Source organism: Neopelma chrysocephalum, unplaced genomic scaffold (assembly GCF_003984885.1).
Source record: "Neopelma chrysocephalum unplaced genomic scaffold, ASM398488v2 Primary Assembly neopelma1_65, whole genome shotgun sequence".
NCBI lineage: Eukaryota > Metazoa > Chordata > Aves > Passeriformes > Pipridae > Neopelma > Neopelma chrysocephalum.
In genome coordinates, this window is record NW_020897722.1 from 2,818,030 (window position 1) to 2,842,986 (window position 24,957).

The window sequence follows — 24,957 nt, forward strand, 5'->3', positions numbered from 1 at the left end:
GCGTGGAGATATTGACATTTATTATGATGTCCAAACCACCCAGAGGAAGGATGCTTTCCTTGCATCCAAGGGCCATTTCTCACCCTGGCACACTCACAGGAATTTCTCCTCTGCTCAGGCAGGGGCCAGCCCCCTCCACTCCCTCCTTTAAACCATCCAAGAGGCAGGATGGGACCATGCCCCAGGTATTCTCAGCACCTTCCCCATGCCCAGTGGGAGCCAGGGAGCAGGCTCTGAGCCTGGGGCACCTCCAAGGTCCCTCACCACGTGTCCCCTCCCACCCAGCCCTTGCTACAAAGCCCGAGAGCAGACGCAAAAGGCAAGGGGTCTGAAGGGCTGCAGCAGCACAGCACGGTGCAGGTCCTGCCACAGCAGTCACAGTGAATTACAAGGTATTAGAGCCCCGTGCTGCCGTGTCTCCGTGCAGCAGCAGTCACGGTGAAGGACATGCTATGATAGGACTAGAGTCTCCTCCGGAGAATCCAGTCTCCGGCCTGGTGGAAGGCAGTGGTATGAGAGGCCAGTCCTGTTCTATAGATCAAGTAGTGACAGGTATGTGAAGGACACACTATTACAGGACGAGGAGAGCTGGAAGCCGTGGTGTTTGGGGAGGGGGGGACGGCTGTGCCTCGCTGGATCACTGAGCGCCCACGCTTTGCGAGCCAGCAGCCGTGAACGTTTTTAATTATGCTTTCCTACTTTATCGAGCATCTCATTTTCATTTACACGCCATCTCCACCTGAGAACGTGGCCAGCGATGCTCCTTTCCAGCGCTGCTCCCATATCCCCTCACGCATGAGCCGAATGGGACCCAGCAGAGCTGATGGTCCATCCCCGGCACAGGGGACCCATTCGGTGACCAACCTGCCCTGCAGCTCCCCTACACGCCCCACACGATGTTAAGGACCGTAAGAGAGCTGGGCAGAGCCTCCCTGATGCTCAGTGTCCCTCCCCGTCGGAGCAGCCAATTTTAGTGGCTGCCATAAATGCAGCAGGAGCAGTGTCCCCTGGTGAGGCATCGAGCAGTGACTAAGAGCGGAGATGACAATAAAGAGGAGGAAGCAAGGTCTGACTGCAAAGCAGCAAACCAACCCCCCCGAATCCAGCTCAGAGGCACTGACTGATGATGCTCCCCCAAACCAGAGCCTGAGCCTGGTGATGGGGAGCTGGGCTCTCTGGGGCTTGGGCTGAGCTTGGCCCCGGCGCAGGCTCAGTTTGGGTGGAAATCCCATAAACAGGAGGGGAGAAAGGCTTCCCCCATCACGATGCCGGGATGGAGTTCAAGCCTCTTAGCAAAACACACAGGGAGACTTGTGTACAGCCCCTACAGATAAATCTACCCCCTTAAAACATTCTCGGTGGTAAATGTGGTAGAGACTGTGCAGGACTTGACAGCTCGAGGAGTATTTATGGTGCTTTGGCACCAGGGATACAACCAGTTGGGATTTTTGCTCGGCTCTACCACTTGGGCATAGCGCAGCCACAACAAACCCATTTGAATACCTCTTGTTTCAACCAAGGCAGAGATCCAGCCTATTCCCCGCGGAGCAAGCGCCAGACCTTGGGCCAAATTAATCTCCGATGGATCTCCATCAACTTCATGGGAGTTACAACCACAATTTGGCCCATGCATGACATGCAAATCTGCTCATTTTTCTTCTGAATCGTCCAAATACGGCAACATTTGTTAGCGCAGGAGAGGGACGCATCCTCCGGGAGAGATCTCTTTGGATACCGCGCCAGCCCTTCCTTTTTTTTTTTATTTCCTTTGCTGCCTGGATAAAAGGCAAGCGAGACGGACCATGGTACGTGTCTGAGCTGTTTGGGAAAGAAATAGGAATTTCCTCCTGCCATTCCCATTCTTTTGATAGGCAGGTGGGATGCGAGCAGGAATAACTCAATCAAGACAGAGCAATTTTTAATTAATTTGTGGATCCCTTCGCCGGCTGATTGCCTTGGAGACAAAAGGGAAGCCTCTCCTTTAACACTTGTGTGTGCCTGGTACTCTGAGCCTCCCCTTTTCACCGGCGCGTCTTTGGTCTTGAAAGCTGCACAAAAGGAAGAATTCCTTGATCTTTTGCCTCGGCTTTTGCTAAGACAGAGACACACATGAGGGGGAGCTGGGTTGGGTTTGTGGGTTTGTTTTTTTTTTTTTTGTTTCTTTTATATTTTGGGGGGAATATTAAAGCCCAAAATGCACACAGAGAGGGGCGGGGAAGGAAAAAAACAGAAGGAAAGGGGAATAAAAGCCCTCAAAGCTAAGAAAGCAGAGCGTTTTCCGTCAACACCTTCTGCCCAGCCCGCTCCATCCCCAAGGGGAGGGAGTTGAAAGGTTCAAGCTACATCAAGTGGTGAGTAATGCAGCGGGAGGCTCCTGCTCGGGGCCGGGCTCTCGCCCTCTGCCATCGCTCCCTGCCCTGTGCCCGGTGCTGTGCGGGGCAGAGCCCAGCTCTCGCCCTCCCCTTCTACCCCCCACCAGCGGCCGTGGGGATGCGGGAACTTCCAAGGCAGTGAGTGACACCACAATTATCGATTGCCGGCTGCAAAGGCTTGCTCTCGCCTCCCCCCCCTCTTCTCACTTGTTTTCTTCTGTGCAGCAGTGCCAGCCTTCAGAGACTGCTGCTGTAAAAGGCTTGGATTGACGGAGTGTCAAGATATCTGCTGCCCCTGGCTTTTAACGTTCCCTTGCAAGGGGGGGAGCGGGAAGAGCCCCTACACAGGTGAGGGGAGCTTGGATAGCTCCAAAAGAAAGGGAGGAATGAAAAGCCTTCCTCTCTTCTCTGTCAAGGAGATGCTCTTGAACCACAAGCAGCTTTTTCAGCCTCAGCTTGGCTGCGTGTGTCTTGGAAATCTCAAGATGCTGGGAAGGAGAGGCGGTGTGCCAGCCGGCCCCCGCCAGCGCCTGCGCCCTGCCCAAAATCAAGGCACCCAAAAAACCCACCACCCTCCCCAGCAGGTCTCTATGGGGTGGCACACACACCTAACTGCCCATGAGATCTCACAGTGGCCATTTTGGAGGTGGGAAAGGCAAGACACATCCAGGCCAGACGAGGTCACCCAGCAAAGGCTGCAAAAGGACTGGGACTCCCCAGCTCGGGTACATCCTGTGCTGTGCAGCAGCAACAGCATGGAGGGGCCAAATCAGAGGGTTTTCCTAGAAAAGACTGTCTAAGCAGGAGCTCCAGGTGACTCCCGGGTCCCCCACCAAAGGCTGTGATGCCACTCTGCCCAATGGCCCTGGGACCCAGGGCTCCTGGGTCCCCTGCCAGCCCTGTCCCCATCTCAGCCAGCCCCTCACAGCAAGTGCCATCCCTGCCACAAAATGGGGACGGCCACCTGCCTGCGGAGGTGTTTGTTTGCAAAGCTCGGCAGCACCTTGGGACCACAGCTAAGTGTTACGTGCTGGAGCCAGAGGCCTGAAATTAAAGCCGGCTCCACGACTGTCGGTGTCGACACCTGGTGATGGGAGGACAGGGATCGATGATGGAGAGTCTGTCGCTCCTGATGCATCGCTGTCAGGGTCAATACACAATTCCCAGGGAGATCAGATGTCCAGGTTAACTGCTTTGCCTCCATGCTAAGCCGATGGGCTGGCGGAGCCCCATCCTGCTCACACATCCTCTTTCCTGGTCACACTCATTCCACAGCCACCAAATGCCACCAAGAGCAGCCCCAGGGCTTGTGGCTCTTGTTTTCATCCATGTAGAGCTCAAGTGCAGCTCCAAAAAGTGCCCAGGGATGGGAAAGGGACATGGGAACAGGGACCTGACCCCCAGGAGCCTTTGGCCACACCAAACCAGCCCACTGCCATGGGCAGCATTGCCAAGGGACCACATGGGGACACAGGGCTTGGGGACAGCCACCACCTCCTCTGGCCACCCAAGGGGACTGGCAGGGAAAGTGGGAGTGATGAGACCCCCACAGGGGGGAGCCCCATCTGCCAGTCCCCCTGTCTGCCCCCATCTTGAACTGTTGAGCAATGGAAAAGGCAGGAGAGGGGGGAAACTCGCCTCTCCTGCCCAGCACAGGTCCTGCCAGTCAGTGTCTGTGTCCCACTCCGCACCCTGGGTGGGCAGAGGATCCATATGGCTTTGGCACAACACCTGTCCCCTCCAGGTGACACCCCAGACCCCTCTGGGGCAGGAGAGCTGTGAAATTGGGTTGCATTGTGCCCTCTGCACCAAGCAGGCTTGTGGTACCCCACGGCACCCCAAAGTCACTGCACTGAGCCCAGGCAGGAGGCACGAACCCTTTGCACCCTCACTGCTGCTATTCCCATGTGCCACGCTGGGCAGGATCCATCCCCCATCCCAGGGGGTCCTGTGAGGACGAGAGCCACCCGCAGCCAGACTGCAGCGTCTCACCCCGACAGCTCCTGAGGGGTTTGGCTGTACATCTCCTCCTCTAGCATGGAACAACCTACCCGGGGGAGCCCGGTGTGAGCCCCTGAGGAGGGGACCAGGGGGTCCTACTGATGTCAGCCCACGAAGCCACCCTTGGGGGACACAGCATCACACCCCGACCCGACCCCGACACAGTCAGACTTGCCGCCAGCCCCCCCCCCAAAAAAACCCCCAAGAAAACAGAGCACGGCATGAATAACAAAAGCAGCGATCAGTAAAGACTCTCCCAAGAGGCTGCAAGTTCTTCAATTAGAGCTCACATTATAGGAATGAGAAACTCCACGCCGTCTTCCGTATGGATAACACTTTTTTCCCCCTCTCTTTTAAAGAATAAAGGGAGGGAGGGAGAGGAAGGCTGCATCTCTAATGCAACAGACAGGTCTGCTGAGATTCACTTTGGCTCTTATTTTGACTTTCATCTAAAAGAGCCGCCCTGGGAATCCATTAAGTCCAATTTAAATCGGCTCTCCGCCCTCACGGCTTCTCCCCGCCTTCGCGCCCCCTCCAGCTCCCTTCTCCCCCCCCCCCTTGGAAGCAAACAAACACAAAAGCAAGGCCAGCCAGGGCAGGCAGCAAAGGGCAGGCAGCGAAGGGCAACACCGGCGTGGTTTCAGAGCCGTTCCCTGGGGGATTACAGCCTTCCCCAGGGCAGTTGCTCCATCTTTATTTCCGCCCAAATAAACACAAACCGGCCACGTTTGGATACCGCCTCGGTATCACCCACCTCACCGGCGCTTTTAGGGGGCCGGCGGGGTTTTGGGACCTGCTTCTGCTCCCCACACATCTCCCCCTTCCACGCGCAGGCATATTTTCCTCTGGTTTTATTATTTGCCAGTACAATTAGCTCCATTAACGCTGCAACCGGCAAAGTTGGATGGGATATAATCACATACTTCAGGTTTGGGGTTTTCCCCCCCCCCCCAGTGAGCTTCCCCACCCTGAGACCATTCCTCAGCCTTTGGGAATCACCCCCCCCTCCCCGCAGCCTCACAGCCAGGCGAGGGACAGACCCCTCGCCTTTCATCTCACCACACTCATTCAAGCTCTGCTTCTGTCGTATAAGCAGTTTTCCAGCTCTTCCCCCCCCTCCCAACACACCCGCTCTGCATTGCATCCTATTCATATGTTTTCAATCATCGCCGTTTCGTTATTTAAAACAAAAGCACACGGTTCCCCCCCACCCCCGGCAGCACTCCAAGCCCCCTCACCGGGCTCCACGGTTATTCCCTGGTTTGTTTGTTTATTAATGTCAATGGAGGATTTGGAGGCAAAATTTGCCGTGGGAGAAAGGGAGCGGGAGGTGAAAGTCCCACCGAGGGGCTTTCCAAAGGCACAGCCAGATGTGCAAACCCCACGATTCCTTGGGTTATCTGCTAGATCCATTTTTTCCTGCCCCGCCAGCCACCGAATAAAAGAAAGAAAATCCATCAAGTCAGCGTTCTCACGTGCAGACAACGGCAAGGAGAGCCAGGCGCCCGCCCGCGGCACCGCCGCAACTTTTGGAAGTATAAAACCATGCACATCCATAACTCCTCAATTAAATAAGCCTCCCTGGGAAGATTTCCCTCTGCAGAGGCTTTCGCAGCCCCGCGCCCGTTATTATTTTAACTTTGCAAAAGTAAGGAGTCAGGGCAAGCCAACTGAATCCATCCCTTCCACACACAAATATTCCAAGTCTCAGCTGTATCTTTGTTCAGACACCCATCAATCGGCAAGTCAGGAGGGGTTTTGGACCGGTTGCAAATTTCTTTATTACTTCCAGAAAAGCAAAACAACCCCCACACACACACACCCCACCCCACGCACCCCCCGGCTCCTCCGCTGCTGCTGCAAATAGGACACACGGACACGGACACACACACACACACACACACACTCACGTATAATCCCCCCTCCCTCCCCAAACTCCGCGGTGCCGGCGCCGTGCATCCATTCAATCGCAGCGGCACACGAGTTGCACAAGAGAAAAATAAATCCGGAAAAAGCTCTGTCCGCGCACACCCCCCACACCACCTCCAATTCTGCTGCGCCTTCAGGAGGAAAAAAAAAAAAAAAAGGCAGGAAAAAAAGGAGGAAAAAAAAAAAAGGCACAAAGATGTAGCTTGCAACAATACCTGCGATGGTCCTCGCTCTCTCCTCTCTCTCCTGCTGGCTCGCTCTCCTCCTCTTCCAGAGCACAGTAGCCAGATTAGATCCTTAGAAAAAAAAATGTGAGAAATAGCACAATTCTCCCTTTTTTTTTTTTTTTTTTTGCTTCCCTTCTCAGCAGCCCTTCTGAGCTCCTTCACTAACCATTATTCATAGACCACTAGGGGATATAAGGTAATTAGAAACGGCCCTATAGCATCCAGCCTGAAAATGTAATGCCAGCGGTAGGAGTGGTGGAGGGCTCTGGCTGCGGGCGGCTCCGGCAGAAAGTGCTCGCTGGAGCTGGGGACCGAGGTGAGAAGTGGGGTGGAGGAGAGGGCGAGAGGCAGCGGGTGCTGGCGGCTCTCCCAGCAGAGACCAGGGTGGCCAGGGACACCAAGCGGCACCGGTTTGGGTTGGATTTGGGAATGGTTTGGGATTTTTGGGGGGATTTTTTTTGTATTTTGGAGTGGGCTCGCCGTGCCCGTGTGAGCCGTGCTGGGGCTGTGTGTGTGTGTGTGTGTGTGCGTGTGTGTGTGTGTGTTTGTGCCAGGAATAGCAATCAGCAGAGGCAGCACACAGAGCGCAAAAATGCCATCATGCAGGGTCAACAGAAAGCTGCAGACATTTTTTTTTCTCTCTCTCTTTTTTTTTTTTTTTGGTAGGCTTAATCCTCTGGAGCGGGGGAGAGGGAAAAGGAGGAGGCTGCTGCTTTCTTTATAGTTTTGATTTTTTCCCTCTTCCAACCTCGTAGGATCAGATTAACCCCCCTTCCCCTCCAAGCGCACACACACACACACACACACACACACTCCAGCCCCAGAGATCCCAACCCTCCACCAGCGCTGCGCTGGGGAGATGCCGGAGTCGGCGCAGGGTGGGATGCGGGTCTGGGTGGGATGAGCTAGGTGGGCTCGGTGGCAGCAGGGAAGGAGAGCGGGAGGGAGGCAGCGCGGGGGGTGGGGGGGTGGAGGCAAATGAACAAATCACACCTGCAGCTTTCTGCGTGCCGGAGCCAGCTGCAGCCCAGGCAGCGACCGGCAGGAAAAATCCAGGCTCGCAGGCTCCCAGCAACATCATCTGCGGGGATTTAGGCGCACAGCGAGCTGATGGCAGCTCATCGCTGGGAGCGATTGATTTTGGGGGAGGTTTATTATTAGCGGGAGGGGAAAAGAAGACGGTAACAAAGAGCAAATCCTTCCACGCACACTGATTTTTCCAAGGGGTAAATAAAACCCGCTGCAGGGGCGAGGAGGGGAGCTGGTCCCCTCGCCAAGGGGACGCAGAGCTTTGGTGGCCCTGATACACCGGGACAACCGTGTCCTGCCGCCGGCGGTGCCGGGGTCGCTGCCGTGCCAGCTCCGTGCTCCCCGGCTCCTTCCCAAAGGGTGCAAACGCCCAGCCCTGCCTCCTCCCACGACTCCGCTCTGAGCCTCTCGTTAATTGAACTAAAGCTGTTCACCTTGATAACGCAGCACGGCTGCAAGTTTCCGAGCCGTACGCGGGGGGCTGGAGAGCTATTTGATCCACTTCCAAGGTGCTGCCTTTCAATTCAACCCCTTGCTCTTGAAGGATGGATAACCAGGCCCTCTCTTTTCCCTGTTAATTACTTGAGATAGGAGGTATCAAGCTGCAAACCAGACCATACCTCATAAGGGGATCCAGCACCTGCCAAAGCAGACTGCTTGTTCTTGTCTTCCCTGTCCTTTTCCTCCTCATCCTCATCCTTACCCTCATCCCCATCCCAGACCCAGCCTGGCTGTTTGTATCTAATACACCACAGCACACTCCCAGCCACCTCTGACTTCACACACGCCTCTCTGCAGGATGGTAAACTAAGCTGGGACCTCACAGCTCTCCCAGGACTCAGTGTTATCCCTCCTAACCACCAATCCACCCTGCCCTTCACAGGGAAGAGCTTAGCACCATTTGGCACCATGGGCTGTGACTGCCACCCTAATAAAGCCAAGGTGAGACAGACCCAATGGACAACACCCCCAGCTTCTCCTCTGGGACTGAAAGACAACTAAAGGATGTGTTATTTTTACACTAAAATCCCATAAATTCAACAGTCTGGTCCATCCATGTCATTGCCTGGCTCTGGTATGTTTAAAATCCCCACCTCCAGGAGCCCTGTGATTTCAGGAGAACTTCAGCTCTGCTCTGCTCAAACCCTCACCGTGGTGAGGAGAAAGGCTGAAATCACAAGCCCCTGAGAGGCCCACATGCAAATTAAATCACCACCAAACACTGGTTATTAAACGCTGCGATTTTTCCGGCACCTTTACAGTTCTGCGCCTACGACTTACGGGTTCACAAAGGCTGATTTCATGACTTCTCAGCATTTCCAAGGTGTCAACACCCACATCACCTCTGTTTGTGTGACACGGCTGTGTCTGTCTCAGCCCAACCACTGGCTGGGTGGGAGACCACCACCTATCACAGCAATTAACTTTACTTGTTAAAGCCTCCAAGCTCACAGAGGATGCTGCTGCACAGTGGTGTGGATGGGAAGGTTTCCATCCCTTGATGAAGTCTGGCTCCAGAGCATCCAAAGATGTCATCCTGAGCTACCACATACCAGCACAACCACCATGAAAAAGCCTCTTCCTATCTTCTCTGAGCAGGGCTCACCTTGCTGATGAAAGTTGGAGGCTCCTCTGGATGTAACCCTGCATCTCCTGCCCTGGAGAGGCTAAAAAATAATGACTCATTGCAATGTCATTTCTGGTGCTGCTAAAACAAAGGTGCTGTGAGTCCCTCAGTGTCTCACCACTGCAATCTAAACGATAAAGCATCCTGAAGAAAATGAGCTTTTCCCCACCAGCCTCCTCCTCCATCCAGCCCCACCATGCTCTGCCAACCTGAGGTCTCTAGGACCTCCCCAGCACCCACCTGGGATGCTCTTATTCATTCATCTTCCTCTCATCCCTCTTCCTGGCTGATTCTCCCCTGGCCCCACTCCCAACGATCCCAGTGGATCACTCTCATCCCCTGGCCTGGGTGACACCTCTAACCAGGTGCCACACACCCCACACACATGATGGCTCCTCGCAGGCAGGGAGCAGCAGCCCTGCCCCAGCTCTCATCAAGCTCCTTGCATCGGCTCTGAGCGGATCCGATGGATTTTCATTTCCTAACTTTGCCCTTCGGGCTATTTCTAACGAGCTTCCTCACGCTTAAAAAAAAAAAAATAAAATCCTTCATCTTGCAGCACGGTGTTGGAACAGCAACACTCGGGATGACTGTGCCTGCGAGGAGGCTGGAAATTAATTATATCACAGTGGCTTTAGGTAGGGATCCATCCACTGACCTCCTCAGCCTGGGACCCAGGGAACAGCCAGAACCCCCCTCCCAGAGCAAACAGGCTTTTTCTGGTCTTGAAAAATCTATTCTCCTGGTGTGATGTTTGGTCCATGCAGCACAGCCCTTGGCACGGAGCCACCCATGTCCTCCCATGACCCCGTCCCCTCACCACACCCCACATCCCCAGCCCCGAGCCCCCCGTGTAGCCTCTGCCTGAAGCATCGGGTCCATCCACCCTCCCAGACTCCTCCCTCCCATCAGGAAAGAGGAATTGATCCTGGGCGCCTTAATTTCCACTAATCAGATGTTTTAATGACTTTCTCAGCGCCCAGCACATCCCCACTTCCCACCACCACCCCCTCCAAGGCTGGCCCTGCTCCCAGGCCATGCTGAGGCCCCCGATGTCTCGAAGGCTTTCCTTGGTGGGAGAGCAGTGATTATTTCTCTCAAAAGGTCTCTTATAATGGAAACCATCTCTGCATCCCTCCTTGGTCTCCTCCTGCCGTGACCCAGGCTCCGTCGAGAGGAGCTCTACTCTGAGGCAGCGCCGTGTTTCCATGGAAAGAGTGAATAGCAGAGTCTTCCCAGCGGTTTATTAGAATTCCTTTTACTTCGATGGAGAGTTTTAGAGCAAAGTAAAAAGGCTTTAATGTGGGGCTAATGGAGCCCCTGGGAAGTCCAGGAAGGAAATCTCCCCTGGAGAAGAGGGGGCGTGAGGAGAGGGAGGGCAACTTTCAAGACAAATTCCTGGACAGGTTGAAATTTTTTTGCAGGAGCCATCTCAGGCAGCGAGAAATGGAAATGAATGTTTGTTTTATTTTTAACAGATGTTACAAAAGACCTGCCAGTAATTCAGTGAACGATGCAAAACCTAGATCCCACTCACTTTTCCCGGCATGTCTTCCATCCCCTCCCTCTCCTCCTCGGTACAAATGCTTATTTGCATTTAGCATATCATATTTAAAAAAAAAATATTAAGCAATAAAATAACAATCATATGCCACTTCATTTCCTCCCTCCCTAAGGCTTTGGTTTCAGTTTAAATCCTTGGTTGGAGCAGCTATTAATTGTTTTTAATAAATTTTTCTGTCTCTTCACATTTCCCAAACCTATTCTCTACTCACCCCCTTTGGGGGGGTCCCCTCTTGCCCGCTCCCCCATCCCTCTCTCTCCCTGCCGTTCCCCCAAGGAACAGTTCTTGACTCCGCAAGGTATTTGGAGCCTCAGTGTGAAACACAGCCTGCAGCCTCTTTGGAGGGAAATACAGGGATTTGTCTGCAGTTAAGAAATGGGGAGATGGAAAGGGGAGGAGGTACAATGGGGGGGTCCTAAAACCACCCAGCCAAGGGCTGGAACAGGAGTAAAGACTGTAACCCTCTGAAAAACACCCACAGGCAACTTGGAAGTCGATCTAAACCCCACCATGATGCCAGAGGGGCATTTGGGGTGAGATACAGCATTTGTGTCACACATGAAATCCTGACCTGGGAGGCCAGAGACAGTCATGGTATCCCAGAATGGTTTGGGTTGGAAGGGACCTTAAAGACCATCTCATCCCACTCTCCTGCCGTGGGCAGGGATACCTTCCACTATCCCAGGTTGCTCCAAGCCCCGTCCAACCTGGCCCTGAACACTTCTAGGGATGGGGCAGCCACAGCTTCTCTATGCCAGTGCCTCATCACCCTCACAGGGAGGAATTTCTTCTTAATGTCCAATCTATCCCTGCCCTCTGTCGGTGTGAAGCCATTCCCCCTTGTCCTGTCACTCCATGCCCTTGGAAAAAGTCCCTTTCCAGCTCTTTTGTGGTCCTGGCCAGAGGAGCCCTGAATCCCACAGATACCAGATTTCCTGAAAATGAGCAATTTTGGCAGCTCCTAGTTTAACTCTTGACTGCAAAACACAAGCTGCAATGGTTCCCCTTTTCATGCCTGACTGTGGAATACCACTTCTCCTCCCAATAGCCAGCTTTCCAAAGAACAAGGTCCCAGGGAAACCTGGACCAGGCAAATCTAGGGTGATTTTCTGCCCTGTTTCCCATTAGCTACCCCTCATGCAGAGCCCCGAGTCCACAGTCCATGATCCCACACACCAGCACACCCTGTGCCGGATTCCTACTGCATCGATGCCTTGTTTGTGGGATCCCAAGTAGGAAAGGAAAAGATTGGCTCTGGAGAGCAGCTACAGAGGAGTGCTGATACAAACAGGGTGTCCCTGAGCCCTTTATAAATTCTAAACCCTGCCTGATTTCCAGGCAGAAAATGGCATCCGTGTGCATTTCCAGGTGACGGAGGAAAACTGGCTGTTTTCACTGAGCTTTCTCCTCTTCCCATTACAATCCTGCACCTGGTTAGCAACTGTCGGAAAGAGGTTAATCACAGTCCTTAAATCAGGAACCTCGTTGTGGTATGCTCGGGATGCACATCTGTGCTCTCCACGGCTCATCCCCAGCGGCATTTGGGAGAAGGCAATATGCCAAAAAACCCCCACCCCCAAATGAGCCAAATCCCCCTCAAAATGAGCGACAAGCATCCCAGGGTGCAGGATCCCGCTGATTCCGGGAGCCAGTCCTGCAGCACATGTGAAAGGCTCACGGTGCCCCTGGCCCTGCCACGGCTGTGGGTTAAAGGCATCTTGGATAACACGGTGTTGGCACAGCTGTTACGGGGCAGAAAAGGCTTTTTAGGGATTGGGGTTTTGCTCACCGGCCAGCCTTGTGATGGAGGGGAGGAGGTGTCACCTGGAAATGCCTTGGGTGCAGGAGAAAACCATGGGGACCAAGGGGGTGGTCTCACACCCCAACCCCAGAGCTCAGCCCTCGGCAGAGGAAAATCTGGAGCTCCGGCAACCGCCGACTGCCCAGCTTGGCTCCTGATTTCCAAGCACTGCAAAGCCTGGCCTGGCCTTGCTATTTCTAGGTCTGCCCCAGGGGGATCACCCTGCTCTCTCCCTGTTTTGGGAAAAAGCAGCATTTCGGAGCATCGGAGCCCTGGTGCTCGGCCGGGCCACGGGGCTGCCGGTGCTCCGCTCCCCACCGGAGACCGGGGCTGCACCCGCATGTGCACAGCCCGGAAAACGGAGAGGAACTGATCCCGGAGGCAAATCTCTTTTGTTCTAACCCCGCCGCTGTAACTGGATCTCCCCAGGTCCTCGGCTGAGGAGCCGCAGCGGATCACATCGCTTTCATGCCTTCTCTCAGTGCCAGCTTGTCACATTCCCCCGTCGCCGGCGGGCGGGGAGGGGACGAGCGGGAAGGGGAAGCATCGCTCCCAGCGCTTGTTTACCTCGCCACTGCGCACGAGGGGAGTACGGCGGTAATGAGCAAAAAACCTGGAGGGAGCAGATTGCAGATCCGCGGCATGAGACCACCCCCAACTCACAGGCTGCCCCTTTTTAACGAGGTCCCCCCCCATCCTCCTCCCCGCCAGGCTCCCCGTGCCCTGACATCTTCCTGCCTTTCCCCGCTGTCTCATTCCGACTGCAGAAATGCTGATTCACAGAGCCCGGCGCAGGAGGCGTTTGGGAGGCAGAGAGAGCAGCACAACACCGCCCGAATGCACCCGACCTCCCCGGGCGCCTCTACACCGGTGACTGGCGACAACCGAGTCGCTGCAGATTAATCCGCTCCGCGATTATTCCAGCACCTCTTTCCCAGCGATTCCCTCGCCTCTCAGCAAGGTGAATCCATCCCCTGTGCTTCCCGGGAGAGCTTGCATGCGAATTTCTCTCCCCTTTCTGCACGGGGGGAAAGCAAGGTGAAAGATTTCACGCGCCACGCAGCGACTCGCCGGGATAGCGGGACGGGGGCGGAGGTGGGGTGGATGCCACTTCCCCAGGGAAATCCTTTGCTTTCCAAGTGGTAAGGGCAAAGCGAACGGCACCTTGACCTGCTGCCAGGCATGTGTCAGACCTCACTCGTGGATGCTTTGATGCATCACCAGCAATCCAGACCCTGTTTCCTCCTCCCAGGGCAGCCAGCGCCCAGAGGCAGGGTCTGTGCCCCGGCTGGCTCCTGGCATCCACAGCAATGCCAAGGATTCTGCACCGTGACAGCAGTGGGCACAAGCCGAGCCTGCCTGCCCTGCCTCACCTCCTCTCTCCTCCCTTGCCAACACGGTGCAGCTGGTGCAGCAGCAGGGCTGAAATCCGAAACAGCAAAAGGATGTTTTTTCAGGGCAGGCAGTGGGGACAATGTCCCCAGCAGCCCAGGGCAAGCAAATGGCTTCAAAAGCAGGAGATGGCTGTCCAAGTATCTTGCTTCTCCCAGGTCCCTTCCCCCTGGGACAACCATGACACATTGTAGGAGAGCTCAGGTGAATAGATCTGACCTGTTTTACTCCATCCTGCATTCAGTGACCACTTTCACTTCTCCTCCCTGAGGCCACACTTCATCCCAAAGGCACCTGTGGTGTCACAGTGGATGCAAACACCTTGGGATCTCATGCATTGAACAGCATGATGTGACACAGACCTTCCTTGTCACCCTCACACTCCACCCCGTGCTGCGTCCCTCTGGACCAGCTCAGCACTGCTCAGACCAGGCCGGATCTGTCCCAGGGCAGGTGATGGAGGGGGTAAACCCAGTGAACCAGGCTGGGAAGCCAATACTGCATTTGGCTTCCCAACCTCACGGGGTTCCCAACCACGCTGGATGGGTGTGGGGACACCAAGGCAACAGGACACCCCTTGCCACCATCACGCTGCTGCATCTGCAGCCCTGAGGCTCAAAGCTCAAACCTACCTTGTACTTTATTACTTCTAAGTGGTTTTTTTTGCTGTATGGAAGCTGTGCCAGTCTCCTGATCCCCTGTGCATGGGTGACTGACTGCCTGCCTGCAGCCACTGGGCAAGCTGGGCTGCTCATCTGGCTTCCTGAAAAGCCATGGTTCATCTGAATAGATTTCCACCATGCAACTGTAAAGGCCCCAGTGGGTTTGAATATGAGTCCTTGAGGTATTATCTCAGAAGTGCCTCAAGGCAACCACCTGAATCCTGTGACTGCTGCACAAACCTGGAATGTCTCCAGCAGCTGGGGATTATGAACAGGCCTTGCACAGGAGCCCCCAGACCACCACAGCCAGCACCATCAGCTCTCAGATGCTCCCACGTGCGCCCAATCCTCAAAAAACAAGGCACGGTGATGCTAAGAAGACCAAAGCCCTGATGCCAAGGCAGGAAACCAAGCTGAAGTTTTCACATTAATCATATCGAGCTCTATTCTTTTTCATCTATTTCAAGGCAAGTCAAAAAGAGGTTCACACTCTCCCCTGGCAAACCACAGAGGATGACGTGAGCCTGTCTCTTGCATTGCAAGTAGAGTGTGTCAAGCAATTAGCAAGTCATCAGGAATTCAGATAGGGTGGGCAGGATACGATCCCTCAAAGCTCTGGCAGGAGCAGAACCCACCCCAGAGTTTCCCATCAGGCATGGAAGGCAGCAGAGGGAGCAGGGGCTGTTGGTGAGCTCTCACGAGCAGAGGGACACCATGTACCAGCAGAGCCTGGCGCCATAAACCACTTCACTCACGTTTAGCCTGTGCTGTAGCTCAGAGGCCCCAGACATTCAACACAGATTTCTCCTCACTCATTCCCAGCCTCAGCAAGGTGGCCAGGACAATTACAAGAGCTGGTCCTCAGGCATCCTGCAGGCCTGCTGGGTCACCAGGGCACCGTGTGCATGTCCCATCCCTGGGCGTTCTGGCATTGCATCAATTCTTGCTGCTGCCACCAGTTTCACTCCCAGCAGCTCTGACCGTGCTGGTTTCCACTCAGCATCCTCCCAGCAGCCCAAATCCTGCTCTCCTGGAAGTTAGTGGCAAGACCCATCCAAGAGCCTTCTGCGCTCACCTTGGGAAGCCGCTTCCACTTTGGTCCCCCAGTGCTGCTAAACCCACACCACACAAAGCCATGGCACAGCACACAAGTGGTATGGTTCCATCTCACCAAGAGCACCTTGGAGGGGCACACGGTGACACCTCGCTGGTCCCCGTGAGCACCCAACCAGCCCCAAAAGAAAAGAGGGAGGATTATCCCGAGGTGTGAGCTGCCAACCTGGGCGCACACCTTCCTCCGGAGGGATCTGGCGCGACGAGCAGGTTGCATAGGGGACGCCTAATCTTCCACCCGCCCTTTCTCCTCTCCATTGCCAAGGTAGCAGCAGACAATGCTATCTGCTGGGTTGTCAGCCGGCCCTCCTCCCGCCGTCTCTTTAGCCAGAAAACTCTCCATCTGTCTCCAGATGGGGTGTTTCTACCACTCCAGTCAAACCGATTCAGAGTGGAACAATGATGCTTTGTTAACAAAACAATTTTTGTGTGTCAAGCCCTCCTTCTTGCGGGTTTCCCCCCCCCCCCCAGTCCCCAGTGGGTCAGCTTTGTGTGGCGTCCTACATTTTGTTGTTTCTTTCACATTTTAAAGGCTCCGTATTTTAGTACAAAAGGTGCCTGTGGAGCAGCTTTTATCTGCGAGGCAAGATTTGACACATACGCAGATCACAATTGCGACAGGAGGTTCGTGATGTGGTGGTTAAGGGTGGTGTCAGGACCTTCAGAGTGATGAAGCGTTATTTCCAGTGATTTTTGCCTCCAGGATAAAAATTAGAGCTGGTCCGATGCTGCAAATAAGGCTTCTGTGAGCTGGAATCCCCCAAGGGCTCATGGAGGGGGCAGAGAGAGAAAGTTTGAGCTTGTTTTGATGCGGGCAGGCTTCAGCCATGATCACTCATCCTTCTCGTATCCTCCTGTGCAGGACAGGGCACATCTATCACTTGTGAGAGGAAGGGACAGGTATGTGGAACAAATCTACATGTCCGTGAGTAAACCACAACCCTCTGCCCAGCACAAACCCCGTGGTGGTCAGGAAGACCAAACCTCAGCCCTCCCATGACCAGAGTCTCTGACTGAAGATCCTGGGGTGTGTTTTGACTCCTCCCCAGCTACCCAGGGTTGGATCATCCCCCTTGACACACTCCCTCATCCAGCAGCAGGAAGGATGTAGAGGCCCAGGATGGGTTATTACAAAGGAGATCCCTCTTTTCTCTTCCGAAGGCATCTCCACCCAGGCCTCCAAGAAAACCAGCTCTTCCTTTATTTTTCTCTCTTTTTTTGCCCTGAAGCAACAAGCATACAAACCACCTTCTGCTCTGCACAAAACCAGCAACTCCCAGCAAACAACCAACCCTCTGGCTGCAGAGCAAACAGCTCCATGTTCCTAAGCAGGCTGGATATTTCTGCATAAGGGGGACTTTTTCTTCCAGCTCCCCCCACATTTGCAGGCAAGGTCCCTCCTCCTTCCTGTCCTCAGGTAACAGCATCTTCATGGAAACACCACTATTTTTATGAGTCACCCCCCTTCTTTCCCGCTTCTGCTCTGTGGCCAACACCCCTTTGCTTTCAAGATCAAAGCCGAAGGGGACCAGCTGTGTCGCGTCCTTTCCTCTCCAGCCCTTTCCATCTCCATTTGCAGCCGTTGCCAGCGGAGTCCCTGCTGTTCAGACAGCGCTTTGTGCCGCCCATCCAGCACCACAGCTCCATGCCCGCCGTCTGCTCCCCCTCCATCCCTCTCCTGCCATCCCTGCTCCTGCTCCAGCCACACTGGGAACACAGGGAACCCTCCAGAGCTCTGGGCTCAGTCCCCTCTGGCAGGCACGGCATGAGAGCTGCCCCGCTGGCTGCTTCGGCTGCCCTGCCTGTCATGTGCTGCTTCAGTGGGAGAAATGTGCTCAGAGAAGAGAGAAATGGGATAATCCGCTTCCACTGAAATCCCATCCTAATACCTCGTGTTTGGAAACTCCTCCGCAGACCGGAGCATGAGGCTGCATCTCCTTCCAAACCAGCAACTCCGTGGGGACCTTCGCTCTGTGCTCCTTTTGGCACGGGGACAACTTTGGCTGGACAAGTCCAGGTACTGCTGAGAAAGTGGCTGAGGGAACAGGAATCTCCCTCCCTGTCCCAAAGGTTGAACATCTCACATGACCCCCTGTGCTGCAGCAGGAATTTGTAACAAGATGGGATAATCAGAGTCAGGGATGTGCTTCACTGAGAGAGGGCAGGTTTAGATTAGATATTGGGAAGAAATCCTTCCCTGTGAGGGTGGTGAGTCCCTGGCACAGGTTGCCCAGAGAAGCTGTGGCTGCCCCATCCCTGGAAGTGTCCAAGGCCAGGCAGGATGGGACTTGGAGCAACCTGTGGAAGGTGTCCCTGCCCATGGCAGGGGGTGGTATGAGATGAGCTTTAAGATCCCTTCCAACTCAAACCATTCTGTGATTTTAGGAGTCTCGCTGCATCCAAAAAGCCCTGTCCATTTTTGGTCTCCCAGTGAGTTGTTTGTGCGCATTTCATGGAAGTTGCTTCCATGTGCAGCGACTCACAAGTCTAACGGGTCCACCTTTGGGGAGTACACCCCATCCTTCGTGGCATCTTCTCTTGACCACACCACATGCACCTCCTGGGTGCAGCAATACAACTCCTGCTTCCCAACACCTCGCTGTAACTCAGCTGAAATCCAGCCTGGAGTTGTCTCTTCTATAAGGACTTTGAAGAAAGCATTGCACAGAATTAAGTCTCAATGCTTTTTATATGTAAAACACTGAATTTAGCTGCTAATGGCAATTCCCAGCAGAAAAAGATGGTTAGTAGTGGCGGGTATATTTATGAATACTTTCTAAGCAAATGCCGTGAGGCGGGAAATGTATCGGTCCTCACGGAAAGCTCCCCAGGCTGCTGCTGCAGGCATCTAAATGCAAAGTTTCACCGTGGCTTTTGAGTTTTGTGCTCTTGCTATACATATCCCTCTCAAATCTCTTCTCTCAGGAACGGTTTCCCAGCCTCTCTCCCATGGTCACGCGTGTGTCACCGTGACCTGCCCAGCTCAGCAAGGGCAGCAGCATCTCCGTCCTTCGCCAGACACTCCACTGACTTGCCCGTAAATAAAAGTCAGGGGATCTACTTGACTGGTCTCCTTAGCTGCTCTCTCCAAAGTGGCTGAGAGCTGACATATAAAATACCCACGTCCTGGATTTCTGGGAGGTTTTCACTGAGAGCACATTGTTTTTCCCCAGCAAAGCCAGGAAAGAATTTATAGTCGGTCTGCACAGCGAGACTGCTCTGCTTTCTCTTTCCTGGGACAGGAACCCAGTTTGAAACAGATTGCTAGCAGCTAAATGCAAGTTCCTTAGCAGCTTCCAGGGTGAAAATATTCCCTCTCCAGATCTCCTTTTATGTCCACAACACATTATTCCGGTGGAGGGCTCTCTTGCTAAGAAAAGCTTGGGTAACTCCCAGCCTTGTCTCCAAAGTGGTTCAGGTGTGGGAGCCAGCTTCCCTGCAAGCATCCCTTGGTCCTGCTGCCCAGCTGAGATGTCCTTAATTCCTCCATCTGTCCCCTCCAGGCTCTGGCTGGCTCGGCTCTCAGACAGTGAATACATACAGCAGGCTGCAAGGCTGCTTCTCCTAAATATACACTTTTCCCACAGCTTCAGGAGAAACGATGTCTTCTAAGTCCCCCATCCCACTCCTTGGGGTGCTTCTGGGGCTTTCCACGCTAAGCTGCCTTTGTCCCACACCCCCCATGCAGACAGACAGGAGGTTCACACCAAAACCCACCTCTCCTCTCTGCCTTTAACTGAACCAAAACAAAAAACAGATGGAAAATCAAATGCTGGCAGCATGAAGCATGTGGGCTGCACTTGCATCAGCCCTCCTGGAGCTGCAGAGTGTATTCCCTCCTGCTCCGGGGTCCCAGGGCAAAGCCAGCCCTCCCCAAAAGGGTTATTGCTGGGGGGGTCCTGCTATTCCCCCCTGCCAGCCACTGAGCAGCACGGAGGTGGGACAGAGGGAAGGAAGGGAAAGCCAGAGGCAAGAGCAGGCTTAGCATTTTGGGATAGTTCAGGAGGAAAAATTTCGCCCTCCAAGCAGGAGTTGCACGATGCACAGCGAACGAGGCACTGGGGCTGCAGACAGAATAGTGTCACAAACTGGACACTGAGCTGCTTTCAACCAAATTCCATCCATCCCATACTTCCTGAGGAAAAGCCCCTGCGGAAGGAACACCTTGCAACCACAGAATTAAGACTGTGCCCTAATGAATGCACGGCATTCCGTGGCCATAAGCCGCTCAGGTGTCCTTAATTCCAGGATTTCTTACATGCTCCATGCCTGACTTTGTAACCTTAATCATGTATTTTCTAGTGTTGCTCTTGTGCGCATGTGAGCTTATCTTCTTTCACTGCGGCCTCTTCTTTTCACCATCTTTTTAGGATAAACAATACCCAGGACTCTTCCACGTGTTTCCCTGGGAGTGCATCAGTGTTCTGAAACTTCCCTGAACACTCCCCAGTTTTGCAACTGACCCTCCCAGCTGGGCTGAGCGCAGTGAGTGATGGGGCTGTGAAGGCTCAACTCCGGTTCCCACTGGAGTTTTCCTCACCCTCCAGTGCTCGGAGGTCACTCCCACATGTGGTCAAGCATCCGATAACCCCTGTGCCAAGCCAAGGCTCACGGCACAGCACGGCACAGCAGCAGGAAGAGCAGGAGCAGAGGGAGCCTGCGGTGGGGGCAGGGACCAGCGGCGTGTTTGTGGAGTAACGCTCAAACTGCCGTAACGGATTGCCTTGTTTACACTGGGCCTGGGGAAAATCACTCCAGGGATGGAGACAGAGAAGCGTCCAGAAGCCTCTGAGAGCAGGAGAAGCTCTGCCTCCTCCTGCCTCTTACTTTTGCTTTCAAAAACATATCCCCCCCCCACTGCTGTACAGGGGCGGAAGCTTTAAAATCACTGTAATAAGCACATGAGGGATGGGGAAAGGAAAGGAAAAGTGTTATCCGACAGGAATGTGGTTCTTCCGTGGGAGTGTGTGCTCCCCCTTGCCAAGAGGAGCCCTCTGTAGCCAAGGACGCACCAAGAAGGGTCGCTGGGCCACGGAGTTGCCATGAAATGCTGGGAGAGGGAGAAGAAGAAATAGGAACCACCTTAAGGGAGGGGAGCCGCCAGCAGAACAGTTAAAATGACTAAATACTTTCCCAATATCACTCCTCCACGTAAGCATTGCTGTAATTGCCCTTGGGATGTTGCACAACGGCAAGAGGGAGGGGCAGGTGCTGGCAGGGAGGGAGTGAAGGCGTGCAAACCTCCAAAATCTCTGTCCCAGGCGCTGCTGTCACTGAGGAGAGACACTCACAGACGTCTCTGCCACCTCGGGGCCCCACTGCTGGATTTAGCCCCCGAGGGGCCATTCCTCACACGAGCTGGAGGACTCCCGGGAGGACTCACTCCTCATGCCTCTGAGACACAGCAGGCTGCCCCAGGGAGCAAGAGCAAAAGGCGAGGAGGAACAGAGCCCACGCTGCACTGTGTGGCAAGAAAAAAAAGGGAAAAAGAAAAAGAGAGAGATATAAGGGCTTCATTCAAACGCTCTCGCTCTCTGGAAGTCTCACGCAGAGCAGCTGGTCTTTAAGACTGTCACAAGCACGCCATGCAAGCACAGAGCCCTTCCATTTCTGGGTGCTTTTATTAGTGACACTCAGACAGGGGCAGCCACTCGACCCCCGTGTGAAGGAAAAAGGCTGACTCATTCTTCCAGTGATGCTCAAGAGCAGGACACGGTGCTCTGTAGCAGCAGTGTGGGTCCTCTCCCGCTTCCTAAGCCAGATCACTGGATCCGGGCTCAGATGCCACACACATACGCACACACCAGCTAATCCGCAGATGTGCTGGGTCCCTGGATAGAGCATCCACAGCCTCTGCTTCCAAAAGCTGCCCGCTGATGTTTGAGTCGAAAGGGAAACCTCTGAGAGATGCAGTCTCGAGGTTTAAAACATCTGTGGGCCATCAGCCATTAAATGGGATGCTATGCTGGTTTGCTGCTCTCGGGTCTCACGCCAGGTTCATCGCTGTGCCGGCTGGGTCCCGTCCAGCAATGCATTAAGTGATGTGACTATTTCTGTTCTCATCACATGTTTGCTCTCATCCTCTCCAGGGTGTGTGCGGGGGGAAAAAAACACATATTCATTATGGAGTGTCTTATTTTGGCTTTTCCTTTCTCTGCGTAACGTTGGGCTGTTGGCAGAGGAGAAGGGGGGGGATTTTGTTTTCCTAATGTCCACGTACTCAGGTATTTCTGTTAGAGGAGGCAAAGTCAAAGAAATGCTAATCAAATATCCAGGAGTGCACAGTGCTGACATCCGCACCTCGCTACTATATGGCCTTTCATTAGCATTACCTAAATGTACAACCGTACAAAGAGCAGATTTCCTTAGCAACAGGGCTGCCTTCATATTTCCTCCCCACTACCCCCTGCCCTTAGAAGAAAAATGACTTCAGCTCTTTCTCTGAGCAGTGCTGCAGCAGTGCTCCACGACGCTGCCAGGCTTTGCTATATGCTGCATCTGGGACGCCTGGCTCTCCACGCTGGGATCCGCCAGCCATAAAGCAGCCTCTTGACTTAGCTCTTCTGTACAGCCACAATAAAACTCCTCTCTTTTCCTCACGGAGCATATGCAAAACAGCCCTGTAACAGCAGAGGGGGGATCCTCTCCTCCAGATGACTTACAGCTCCCCTTGCTGAGGGAGGATGTCCAGCATGCTCGGTGGTGCCGGCCTCACCAGCTGATGACTCCTCTGCTCCCTGCCACCTGGTTGTGGGGTGACAGCTGCCCATGTCCCCAAATCGCACTTTAAGCCACCTTCGCCTTGGGCAGGGAGCTGCCAACCCCCCTCTCCCCGGATCTGGGCCAGGAAGACTGAACACTTCATCCTCCGCGCTCTCCCCCGGTGCCACAGCCTGGTGCGCTGGGCTATTTTAAGAGCTCGTCTGGGAGACTGGCACACGCACCGCGCTGCCGGGAACTCCCTGCTTCTGTTTCAAAAAAGCCGGAGGCTGGGAGCCTGCTGGGACTCACCCCTGTGATTCCCAAGGTCTGACCCTCCTCTCCCTGGGACTGGCGCAACGCTGCTGAGTCAAACGGAATTAGTCCCAATTAGCACCGGTGAAACCGGAGGAGAATCGTGCCCTCCCCGGCATTTCAACTCCCCCCCAGCCAGAGGCTGGGACCACTGAGCCTCCCCCTCCAGCCATGCCCCTGCTTTTCATCTCCCCGCTCTCCAACCTGCACGTTCTGTGTCGCCATTCCCTGCCTTTTCCACATGGATACTTCTCCCTTTCCCATTATGATGGGGTCTTTGATTGCACGATCGCATAACTATAATGAGACAAATATTTATTTTGCAGATATGGGTTAATCAGACCGAAGGTATAGAAATATTTCATGCGCTAATCAGAGTACCTTCAGCAATCAGTATAGTAAATAACTCAGGTAAATTAACATAGGAGAGTTCCCTTATCAGGTTTTAGTCTAAGATATATGTGCATTAAGGACTAATTTGCTCTCCCCCCTCAGATTTGGGCTGGAGCCCAAGATGAGGTTGAGACCAAGGTTCCCTCCCATCAGCTTTCAGGGGAGCTGTGCGGGCTTCTCTCCTGGCAGGATCAGACGCCAGGATGAATATTCAGCAGCACAAACGCCTTTGTTTTCTGTGCTCTGCACCTTTAAATTTCCAAGGGCTCTGCTGTTTGCAGCTCAGACAGCCTTTTTGCATTCAGTTCGCTGCAAGCTGACACAGAAGACACGATGGAGCAGGTTGTGTCTCCTGCTCTGAGCCCTTCACGCCACTCTGGCAGCGTTCAGGGGCCATATTAAGAGCTGTGAGTAATTAGTGAATTCCTCCTGCCCCAGAGCGGCACGGAGCAGCCATACGGGGCATCTCTTGGCAGGCTGGCAGTGGCCAGCGGGCATATACGGTGCCAAAAGCAGAGGTGGCTCAGGGACATTGGGCTCTCTGCAGGTCCAGAGGGGCCGAGAGTGGGATGAGCCAAGTGAAAGCCCAAGAAGGGCTCTTTGCTTCAAAAGGCCTTCCCAGGGTGCTCACCCAAGCGCCTGCAAATTAGCAGTCCCAGGAGACACCTTATAGGATCATTAAGGTTGGAAAAGACCATCAAGAGCTGCACAGATTCCCCAGCCTCAGTGTCCCCCAAGCAGGAGTGGCTGTGCTCCTGCCCCAGAGCAGCTCCTACAACTGTATTTTCCCTGTTTTGCTCTGAAAAAGCTCCCGCAGAGGAAACGCAGAGGATCTGCCCTTGCCTCTGTCATGTTTTGGGATCCCTGAGAACAAAAAGCACCGGAGGAATGGCAGGCATTATAGTAACGATGGTGACAAATTTAATTAGAGCAGGAAGCTCTGGAGTGGATTTCAAATGGCAACACGGCATTTTGTGTGAAAGCATTGCCTCGCTCTCCCCCCTTCCCTCCCCGCCTCCACCACGCAGCTCCATCCAAACCCACCCCACCCCGCAGGATGCATCCCTCTAATTTTCCCACATGTTGTCCCCTTCATCCTTTCCCCCCCAACTCCTGAACCAACACATTCCCGCGGTCTGGAAAATGCAACCGTAGGAGCAATTCAATAATACAGCAGCCAGATGTGCAACAGTATATCCAACATGTCATTCAAAGGAGCCCTTCAGTGGAGCCGAGACATGCTATCCCGCAATCTTAACTAATACATCCTGAGGCCCTGGAGGAGTTGATGGATGTATACAATTCCCTTTCCTACAGCTGTGGTCCCTTTTAGAGTGGGCATCCAGACTCAACAATAGCCCTGCTGTTGCTTTCAAGACAGAACCTCTTCAGACAAACCAGGCTTAATCCTGACCCCGCTTACACCCACCCGGGCTCTGCCGAGGTCGGTGGGGTTTGGGAACCAAGGGCTGGAAGCAGGATCCAGCCTCATGGAGACGCTGTCTGCTGTTTCACCTTGTGCTACAGGCTCTGAGAAACCTTGGTAACTGGTTGGAATATAACCACCTTGGGGAAAAGGCAAGCAGAGAGGAGCAGGTAATAAGATTTCTAACTGGTGCTGGTAGAAAGAAGGAAGTAATATAACAGTTTAATTAATCTATGCCTATTAGCGTTATTAAAGAAAACAGGGAGCTATTGGAGATTTACCTCGGAGAATATCATCAAACGGGGACCTTCTGCAGGGAATTTTATGTCTCTGTGCCCAATTTATAACCAGCACGGAGGTGTGGTGTTAGTGACAGCCAGTGCTGAAATGTCACAGTGCTTAGAAGT

The 24,957-nt window shown here is 53.9% G+C and overlaps 1 protein-coding gene across 3 annotated transcripts in view; it reads right to left on the bottom strand.

Moving 5' to 3' along the window:
* RAI1 (retinoic acid induced 1) overlaps window positions 1-24,957 on the bottom strand; it is a 74,232-nt gene that overhangs the window by 32,905 nt on the left and 16,370 nt on the right. For 2 of the 3 annotated variants that reach the window (XM_027683816.1, XM_027683817.1), the window contains one exon: window positions 6,518-6,598. The gene's annotated coding sequence lies outside the window, so the exon portion shown is untranslated. Of the gene's footprint in view, window positions 1-6,517; window positions 6,599-6,695; window positions 7,058-24,957 lie in introns of those variants that run through there. The other variant, XM_027683818.1, reaches the window with a different exon arrangement.